This window comes from Falco punctatus (assembly GCF_963210335.1).
Source record: "Falco punctatus genome assembly, chromosome: Z".
Taxonomy (NCBI): Eukaryota; Metazoa; Chordata; class Aves; order Falconiformes; family Falconidae; genus Falco; species Falco punctatus.
The window spans coordinates 50,440,021-50,450,120 of NC_137586.1; positions in this window are offsets into that span (position 1 = coordinate 50,440,021).

The following is a 10,100-nucleotide window of genomic DNA, read 5'->3' on the forward strand; positions in this document are numbered from 1 at the left end:
ACTTGATGTAATAATACATATAGCTGCTGATTGTAGCTGTGGTAGGATAGGTACGATTTCCTGAGCAGTCATTTGTGTGGGGTGTGTGAGCCATAAATGTACGGAAGTTCATTCATGACTCTCAGGGACACTAAAGCATTACCCTGGAAGAAGGGCTTCCCCCAGCAGGAGGATGGATTGCAGAAAGAGCAGGTCACATTTAGAGGTGAAGGAGAAGAGTTACGGTTGCTGCCAGAAGGACTGGCCTCTCCCATCAGTACACTGTGGTAGCCTTTCCCACACTGGAAGATGTACATTGTGCTCGAGGACTTTTTGGTAGGGTGTGACACTTCTTCCACAAATGGGAGTAGTTCACTTTTTGAACTGTGCTGTCTAGTTTGTCCTTTGTAAGTGATGTGCATGGAATCACAAATGCTATTTATTTTCTCAGACAAGAACTATTTCATTATGTTAAGACCTGCTTTGCTTCTAATTGTAAACTATATGACCTTTTTGTAATAACTAAGGCAGTATTTTACATTTACTGAAAAAAAAAGGAAAGCCTTTGATGCATTTTGATAGTCAGGACAATGAAACACTTCTTTAGCTATCAAAGATAAGTTGAAATCATCCTGTGTTTGCAGTAAGTTTCTTTTTCCTCCCTAGTTTTACATAGTTCTTAGTCAGCTCCTCGAAGACATTAAATTAAGCCAATGGCAGTATTTAAATTAAAAGAAGCCTCAAGGAATAGCAACTAACATTATTTTTCTTAATGTACCCTTATGTACATTTATGTGTCTTTATGGACTGTAAAACCCTCTGAGCTGTCTGTTTCAGGATCCTAGAAATAACTGAGTGCATGTGAAGCGTTTGCTTTGTATGGGTGGGCTGTTCCACCAAGGAAATACTGCTCAGGAGCTGGTGATGGCAGCAAGCCAGCCCAGAGGCTGTGCTTTCACCATCAAAGACATGGTCCTGCAGCAATCAGACCAGAAGAGCAGAGCATTCCAGGAACAGCCAAGCCTCCGGTGATGAGGCGGATCCAAGGTCAAGCCAGGAAAGCTGGGACAGCAGGTCAGGGTTAGCATCAGCAGGGTACCTGTCTGGGCTCTGTGTGATACCCATAATGTGGCTCAAAGGCTTCACACTAGAAGCTGCCCGGGCCCTGCGAGGCTCCTGACAGCTCTCCCCCGCAGGATGGTGCAAGCCCTCGCGTCGTGTAGTGGGGCCGGCTGCCAGCACAGGCTGCTACAGCCCTCAGTGAGCGGCTTGCAGAGTGCATTGGTGCACACAGCGTTTTGACATGAGGTCTGTGGTTGTGTAGCACTAAGTACAAAGCCTACCTTCGGCAGGTACATCATCATGTGAACAAGTTAGCCTTTGACCTTTAAAAATAAGACTGGAATATTTAGGGCTAAACTCTGTAGTATTAATTTAGGTACAACTGAATTCTTGCCCTCTCTGCTTCTTCCTCTGTGTGAACGGCTACCCAAATCAACAACATGCTTCTATCACATTTTGCCTTTGCATTTTCTTTTGACAGGGTTTCCTTTTTGGCATGCTTTCTGACCTACATTGGAAAGTGTAGCTCCACTCTTAGGAGGTGTATCAGCAAACTGTTAAACAGAGGAAACATTTTTAAGGAGAAAAGAAGCATCTTCTGTCGGCTCTTCCACTGTCAGTATTCACTTCCATTGTATCTATTTTTACATCAATCAGCCCAGTCCTCAGCTTCCCAGTTCTAAATATTTTATTTTGACAATGTAATTTGCTAACTCAAGAGCTCTTTCAAAAGCTTTCTGACTTCATTACCGTCATCTGGAACATCTGCCTGACAAACTTCTGCATTAGCAGTTACTGAATCAAATGTGGTTTTCTTTCCTCAGGAGGTTTGTAGTTTAATTCCAGGAATCCTTAATCCATGAGTGATTTTGTATTAACTAAAGAATTATCCTTTGCTTCCTGTTTCCTTAAAATGAACTTTCTCTTTTTTGTTTGTTTTTATTTTGTTAGAATTTAGAACATAGGAGAAAATTTTGTTAGAAAATAGAACATAGGAGAAAGAAGAGGTCCAGAGCACAGATATTTTTATCTAGAATCTGTGGTCAGTATCTTTGAGACACCACAATGAATAGCCTTATTATCACTCCAGGTCTGGCGACATCTACACAGTTTTTTATATTCATAACAGCAAAGCTGAGTGGCAATTGACCCATTTTGCAAACAAATACATAAATGTCTGAGACATTTAGTAGATATAACAGTGTTTCTTGACTTGGGCTTTAATGCCCAAGAAAAGCACAAGTTGATAAAAGGCTGAAGTAAAAAAAAAAAAAAATAAAAAATACTTTTTGTCTTTTCAGGGATTTCTGCTACAAGAGGTAGGGTTTCTGAGACTATTTGTTCAATGATGGGCTGTAAAATGAACAGTTGTTGAAAGCTAGGGCTAAAAAATCAGTAATTTGAACAGGATTTTATTAATATAGAATGATGCAATGGAATATTAAGGGCAAAAATAATTCCCTGTGTGTTTTCAGTTGGTTTGGCTGAATGGCACTGGCAATGTTACTGAGAGTTTCAAATAGCCAAAATCCTTTCCCTTTTCCCTTGGTGTTTACCTCAAATGCAATGACCATGTGTATTATTTGGGATTTAGAAAAGGAAAGGGAAAGTAGAACTCCAGTGCTGACTGCAGGATTATGGCTTTGAGCCATCCATGTTTCTAGGCACAATGCCCCATCCTCTGTAAGGGTCTGCAGTGGCAGAAGCTCTGTGGTGACCAGCAGCTGCCAGATGTGTGAATTAGCAGTTGTAATACGAATCCTAATTGTTCAGAAAAACTTGTAGTAGTATTAATAAAACCTGCAGTTTTGGAAACTGGACACAAATTTTTCAAATAGCTGCTTCTGGGTGACTACAGTCTCAATGTTACAGCAAATATATAATTCTCTTAAGCTCAAGAAACATCTATGTAGACCTATTTTTTCAACTGTATGACATCAAAATGAGTAATACATTTGTGTTTTAATATTTCATTAAATGCAGCAGGCTCTCTGCTGTCTCATGTGTTGCTTCAGTTGATCTCACTGAGGAGTTTCAAGGTCCTGCCAGATCCTGTACTGAGAACATGTAACAGCTTTATTTATTAAACTGAGACAGGATGGCAGTGACACAAGGTGTACTGTGATTTATGGGATGCAGAAAACATTCTTTTTTTGCCTTAGTCTTCAGTAGTGAGACCAGTTGCCCTCTGGGTACTCAGCCCCTGAGCTGGAAGGCAGGAACAAGAAGGAGCAGAGTGAAGTCCCCACAGTCCAGGAAGAAACAGTTAGCGGCCTGCTGCTCCACTTAGACATGCACAAGTCTATGGGGCTGGATGGGATCCTCCTGAGGGTACTGAGGGTGCTGGCAGAGGAGCTGGCCAAGCCACTCTCCATCATTTATCCACAGTCCTGGCTAGCTGGAGAGGTCCCAGAAGACTGGAGGTCAGCCAGCGTGTTGCCATCTACAAGAAGGGCAGGAAGGAGGATCTGGTGAACTAGAGGCCTGTCAGTCTGACCCCAGTGCCAGGGTAGGTTGTGGAGCAGATCATCCTGAGCACAATCATGCAGCACATGCAGAACAGCTGGGGGATCAGGCCCAGCCAGCATGGGTTTATGAAAGGCAGGTCCTGCTTGACTAACCTGATCTCTTTCCATGACGATGTGACCCACTTAGTGGATGAGGGAAAGGCTGTGGATGTTGTCTACCTGGACATTAGTAAAGCCTTTGACACGGTCTCCCACAGAATCCTCCTGGAGAAACTGGCTGCTCATGGCTTGGAGGGGTGTACTCTGTGCTGGGTTAAAAGCTGGCTGGACGGCTGAGTCCAAAGGGTGGTAGTAAATGGAGTTATGTCCAGCTGGCAGCTGGTCACAAGTGGTGTTCCCCAGGGCTCAGTACTGGGGCCAGTCCTGTTTAACATCTTTATCAATGATATGGACAAGAGGATCAAGTGTACCATCAGTAAGTTTATAGATGACTCCAAGCTGGGTGGGAGTGTTGATCTGCTTGAGGTCAGGAGGCTCTGCAGAGGGATCTGGACAGGCTGAACCAATGGGCCAAGGCCAACAGTATGAGGTTCAACAAGGCTTAGTGCTGGGTCCTGCCCTTGGGTCACACCAGCCCCACGCAGCGCTACAGGCTGGGGCAGAGTGGCTGGAAAGTGCCTGGTGGGAAAGACCTGGGGGTGCTGGTCAACACCCAGCTGAACATGAGCCAGCAGTGTGCCCAGGTGGCCAAGAAGCCCAACAGCATCCTGGCTTGTACCAGAAACAGTGTGGCCAGCAGGATTAATGAAGTGATGGTCCCCCTGTGCTTGCACTGGTGAGGCTGCACCTCAAATCCTGTGTTCAGTTTGGGCCCCTCACTGCAAGAAAGACACTGAGGTGCTGGAGCGTGTCCAGAGAAGGGCAACGGAGCTGGTGAAGGGTCTAGAGAACAAGTCTTCTGAGAAGTGACTGTGGGAACTGGGGTTGTTCAGTCTGGAGAGGAGACAGATCAGGGGGGACCTTACTGCTCTCTACAGCTCCCTGACAGGAGGCTGTGGGCAGGTGGGGGTCGGTCTCTTCTCCCAGATAACAAGTGACAGGACAAAAGGAAATGGTCTCAAGTTACACCAGGGGAGGTTTAGATTGGATAATAGGAAAAACGTCATCCCTGAAAGGTTATCAAGCATTGGAACAGGCTGCCCCGGGAGGTAGTGGAATCACTATTGCTGGAGGTGTTTAAAAAATGCATAGGTGCAGTGCTAGGGGACATGGTTTAGTGATGGATTTGGCAGTTCTGGGTGAACAGTTGAACTTGATGATCTCATAGGTCTTTTCCAGCCTAAATGATTCTATGATTTCTCTTTAAATTCTGCAGACCCCTGAACATAGAGGTTCTGGGTTTAATTATGGGAATTGTCAAAAGGACATGTATAGTGCAGCTAACACAAGGTTAATTGTCATCCACTGCCTGGCTGTGTAAATAAGAACTCATCCAAAAAAGCTACTGGTAATTCACTGACAGTTATCATTGAAATGGTTTTCTCTAGAAAATGTTTTTAGAAACTTTTATGTCCTTTTACAACACTGGTCTTTGCCTACCAAAGCAAGGCAGTGATTACTTTAACTAGGTCACATATTGTCTAAAAACAACAGTACTTGTACCGAACATTATATGAAGCAGTTCAAGAAAAATACAGATTATAGGATCAACATTCTAGTTAAGGAGGGCTTTTCATTTAGTGTTATGAGCTAGCTGAACAGAATGAGTGATCTCAAAAATATTTGATATTCTCCTTCCTTGTATGCCACATTTCTCTCAAGAAATTTAGTTTTACTATAGCACAAGAGGAAGCCAAAAGGTCTTTAAAAATAATCTGTACATCTGCTGAAAATTCACTACCTGAAGCTAGTTTAGAATATACCTGACAAATGGCATAGGGATTCCTCACTGTAGCAGAGATATACAGTATAAAAATGGAATAAAACAATGGTGGGGGTGGGTCATATTAAATGTTGTTTTGATATATGAATTTCCAACAAAACCAGTTTTTTAATGGAAGATTAGAGGTATTTGGGTAGACGTAAGCTTCTCTTCACAAAAATTGGATTTTTGTGTCCAGCAAAATGGAAATGGAGTCATATTGCTTAGACTCCAAAAGGTGTTTTCATCATTTTACAACAGAAATACAGCTTTGTTGCTGTAGTGATATATGACTGATTACAGTGCTTTCACATGATGTAAATAAGTAATTTCCTCTCCTATCTTTATTTTATAATTCTAATGAAATACTTGGATAGAAACTGAGCTAAATGTATATGACTATCTTTTTGCTGACAATCTGTAGCATTACAAGCATTTGCAAAAAATTTGGGTTTGTGTAATTCCAGGAGAGAGCTCAAATATATTTGTGCTCCCAGTCAAATAAGAATTAGATTCCTACATGCTGGCAGGAGACAGATTTAAGGCATAATCCTCTTCTCACTCTTTCCCATGAGTCCATTTAGGCAGCTCTTGTCTTTGAGCTGACTTTTGTGGATCCAATTCTCAGACATGTAACTCTCCCCTTACATTTTTTAAGGTGCTGTCATCCAACGTGGTGTCTCTGAATGTCACTAAGCATTTGAGCTCTTGAGCTGGGCACTGAAACAATGCCTGTAGCAACTCCATTTCCTCCAGCTATTCAGCTTCAAAGATGAGCAACATTTGCTCCTAAGCCTGATGGGTTGAAACGAAGCAGAAACTTAGATATATCTTGATGTATATATATATATGTGTGTGTGTGTGTGTGTAAAGATACAGACATGCTTAAAACAATAAAAAAAGATGGTAAAGGTAGAATTTTTTAAGTGGAAGGGCTCCAAGTAGTAGGAGTTCAAAATGTGCCACACCCTTGGATTTAATCTAGACCTTTCCAAAATGCTAGTCTCTTAGTCTCTTTGTATCCCAGAATTTGATTTGTATTATTACATAAATATGGATCCACTTATAATCTGGAATACAGTCCAAATTTTCATAGCTAATGTTTTGATTCTTGTTCTTCTAGAGAATTTTCACAAGCTGAGGATTTCATCCCACTTTCTAATGAAACCTTACACTGGCAGGAGTAAATGCTAGTCTATACCAGAAAATGGCAAGGGGGTTGAAATTTTCTCCTTCGTCACTGTACCTCATTCTATCTGATTGGCTTAAACACCTCAGTTTCTCTAAATCGCAGCGGCTAATCTGGGATGCTGTGTTTACTACTAATTTGCAATTTCTTTAACCACTTTATTTTAAAGAATGTAGTAAAGGAATCAAAAGTTTGCACCATTAAAGGCAGCTAATGGAGATATTTAAAAGGTGTCTTTCTTCGGCTACATACATAATGTTCATTTCATTAGAACCACAATAGAATTATACTCTGCAAGTGTTGAATTTCATTGTAATGTTAGTGAACTGCAACAAAATCTAAAGCTCCTGTATGCTGTTTTTTAGAATCTGACAGGCATAAATACCTTTTAATTGTAAGGCTTTACTTTGACATTTGAATGAATGACATCATTAGCTTTATATGCATCCACTAAAGATGATAGATAGTAGTTCACCTTGACAAAAAGTTAAATGTCAGAAGACAATTTTGATGTTCATGTCAGCTTTGCTGTCCATGAATATTCTTAAATTACTGAGAAGCCATCATCGAAATGTAACTGAAGTATAGATCTGAGAGGGCTCTTATTTACTAATGCAGATGTGTCTGTGTAGCATCCTGTTCCTACACACCTTTCGGACAGGAAGCTGGTAGAATGAGCTGACATTCAGGCATTCCTCTCCAGATATCTGTGTTCAGATTCATGCTTTTACAATACCAGTAAGAATCAATTCTCACACACAGAGTACAGTGTGGCACAAATTAATCCCTCTTCACAGTTTGCTCATGAGCTAGGACTGGTGTGGCACAGGTGTTTCTGCCTGAGCGGGAAAGGCTGTGTAGAAAAGCATGTCCGGTGGGGGGCGGGGGGAAAGGCAAAAAAAAGGCAATATAATGGTATAGATCAAGTCTTTTACTACTAAAATGTAGTCCACTCAGTGGAGGAAACTGTTACTTTATAAGACAAGACAGGTGTGTTAATACATTGTTAGAAAAGTACTGCAAGGCGCTTAGTAGCAATGACTTCCAAGAAAATATTTTGGAAATACCTGGGTATTTAGGCAAAGGTTTAATGAACTCATGGCTATCTATGTTTTAATTGATTTTGTTGGCATTCAATACCATTTATTAAAATTGGTGTGGTTATGTTCTGTGTTTAGAGAAAAAGTTAAGTAATTCACCAGGTTTTCAAAGGCAGCTATCTGGCAAAGTCTACATGTTTAATTTTTGTACTTTCAGTGAGGACATGAACCTAACTAGTCTGAATTCTTTAAAAACTCTGAGTACTTTTTCATATATCTAGTACAAAAATGTTTCCAGATTACAAAAGTCAGCACTCATTATTGGGTCCAACATAATTCCATGTAATATGACTAGTTTGAGCATTAGTATGTTTTATTCCTAACTTACTATTACCAATTTAAAACAAAATAAAAAATGCAAGTATACTTTATTATTAGGAAGCAGAAAAGAATCAATGAGAAAGGAAGAATAAAAGGGAAATTGCATGGAATTGTGCTAATCACTACAACATGTTTTTCTTGAATCACAAGTACTGCTCTAGTTGGCATTACTCACAGTCATCAGTCAGTTTCTTTGCCATCCATCACCCCATACAGGCACCTTCTGCTCTTTACATTTGTATTTGTTTAGGTTGAGTAACTTTAATCAGAAAATATTATCTTAATGCCCATGAACACTTTAGTTTTTAAAACTATAAAGATCTGCACCTGTATATAACCATCCAATAAGTTATTGTTAACATCAATAGTGTCCGTGTCAGAGTTCACCAATTACAGATACCTTCGATGTAAACTAGATTAGATGAGCTTGTCCGATCAGAAAACCAGTGAGTATATTTTGGCCATGTATAGTTAACAAAGATGCACAAAGACTTAGCAAAGACAGATGAGTTATGAATTTTACCAGACAAATAACTGTATACCAACATAAGTTGTCTGGTTTTGGATCAAATCTGCTTTTTTAGACAGTATTTTAAAACCAAAAATATGTTAAAAGACTGGAAACTCTCTGCTTATCTGTACTCCACAGGCTGACTGAATGAGCAGGACTCTTCATATTAGAATTCTCATCAAGACATTTACTCCTTTCTTGCCAAATATGCTTCAAATAATTGAGTACTCAGTACTCAATTTGCTATAACGTTCTTTTGTTTTCAAGTGAATTGGGTTATTTCATTGAGTTCTAAACCCAGAACCACCACAAAGAGCAACTTACTTGCTATACTGGTCCTATACCAGTAGCTCTGTCCCTACATACTTGCAAGAACTACTAGTTTTGTCAGCATAGCCGTACCAGTTGCTTGAAGAAAATGAGACAATAATTGGTTTTTTGTCCGGTCTAAGTGCCCTTTTTACAAGTCAGAACTATTCCTGTATATGGTCCACCTGACATAATGCAACGCCCCACACTTCTAATGCATGATGCCTATGTAATAACGGGAACTATGCAAACCTCATGGTGCCAGGAGCAGCTCCAGATGGAAATAGGTCAGTGTTATTGTCCGGGCCCAGAATGGTCGGGTCTGGGGAGATTCTTTGTGATTCCCAGAGTGAGATTAAGACACAAACGAGGTCAAATGCCATAAAGGAAAGAAGTTTAATGGTACTCGCATAGAGGCAGAAAATGGAGAGAGAGGAAAAATAAAGTAAAGAAAGGTGCAATAGCTACCACTGCACAGAGCTGGGGGTCCCATCAGCTCAGATTGACTTCACGTCAGGTGGGGAATTCCACTCGATGCTGGTTGTCACAGTTCTTTTATAGATGTTCGAGAGTTGTTCACCCAAAAGTCTCTGCTCCTTCCAAGCGCTGTTTTGCATAGCCTTACCCCCACTCGGCGGTGGTGCAAGCACCCATACCATCTTTTCAGAGAATTTTTCATCCTCTGGGGTCTGGGCGTACTTGCTGGGGTGAGGGTACAAAACAGGAGATGTGTGGTTTTCATGGTCAAGCAGATGCAGTGGTGTTTGGGTAAGTGTCCGTGGTCCGCCAAAGCCAGATATAGACAAGTTCTCTACAGGGCCTCTGTGTCCGTTTGCGGTCAGCCAGCAATGTTGAGACAGATAGAACAGTTCTAATAACGTCCTTCACAGCTATCTTCTGCTGCAAGGCAGCAATGCAGACTGCTTTGTTACATTGCAAAAGTAATCCCTGATCATTTGATTTGACCCGTGTCTGATACAGTCTTTGGAGAAAGAGAATGACGACTATTTTGGTAAAAGACTCTCAAACTGTGGAGAACTTGTGGATTTATTAGGGATACAGGAATTTCATTTCACTCTGATAATGACAGTTTATTTAAAACTAGCATTGCCATCTACATCTAATCTGTTAATTAAGGATGTAACGTGTAAGGTATCATAGCCTGAATACCAGGACACAATCTGATAGTCTTCTGATTTACCCTTATGACAAAATTAGTTATGAGATACGCTGTCAGTTA